Consider the following 909-nt stretch of genomic DNA (forward strand, 5'->3'; position numbering starts at 1 on the left):
CCCCTTTGTTTAGAGCAGCAATAGGTGCAGGGATCAGGCCATTAATCTGTATTTTAATCAAATATAGACTTTTGGAAGTTTAGCACCTTGAATGTCTGCTAAATAATTATTTTCCAGGTAATGGCACCATTTAAGCACTGCTCTTTTAGGACTTTCCATCAATTGCTGATGCAATTATGCATCTATTACAAGCTACATGCATAGTGAAAAGACAGTGAACTTAAGTTCATGCTTTTATGTAACATTCAGTTAATTTGTACACTTCTATGAGGTTTATATTAGTCTTTAAATTCTGTCAGAAAAGCCACATGAACTTATCTTCTAGGCTAATTGAGCGACCACAGTCTTTTTGTACAGATGGAGGTCAGCTATTATTAGTGTTATCTCTGTTCCTTGGGAGAGGAGTATGATGGGATTATGGAGGCCATTTCACTAAGAGCACCTGAAGTGAAGAGGAACTAATTTGTGAGATCTGGGTAAAACTGGATAGAACTGCTTTTAGTTTGGTGGGATATCGGAATTTAATTGGAAATTACAACAATTTGATGGTGTTTTTTTGTGACTGATTTACTGTGCTGTTCTGTGACAGTAGTCCAGAAATTCAGTTTTATTGATTTTGACACCCAATGCTTATATGCATTTCTGTATATCCCATTGTTTTTTAGTCTGTCCAGTAAATGTGACTATCATGGCGTATGCAAACTATACTGTTACTGGATTTATTTTATTTAAAATGCATCTGCTGAAAAATATACAAGACATAATCATAATTGTGTGTTATGTGGCCAAAAGTGGCAATGTATATATAACCACAGAAGTGTCATTAAGTCAGCAATATGAATCCATAACATTAAGTCCACCAAGTAAGGTTGTAGTAACCAAACACCTGAATGTATGGTAAATGGTAAA

The 909-nt window shown here is 35.0% G+C and overlaps 1 protein-coding gene across 1 annotated transcript in view; it reads right to left on the bottom strand.

The window, feature by feature from the left end:
* Positions 1–909, bottom strand: part of LOC118329630 (heat shock 70 kDa protein 12A-like) — an 8,310-nt gene that overhangs the window by 454 nt on the left and 6,947 nt on the right. The gene's annotated exons all lie outside the window — the stretch shown is intronic.

Source organism: Morone saxatilis, unplaced genomic scaffold (assembly GCF_004916995.1).
Source record: "Morone saxatilis isolate NCDOM2014 unplaced genomic scaffold, NCSU_SB_2.0 Contig19, whole genome shotgun sequence".
Lineage (NCBI taxonomy): Eukaryota > Metazoa > Chordata > Actinopteri > Moronidae > Morone > Morone saxatilis.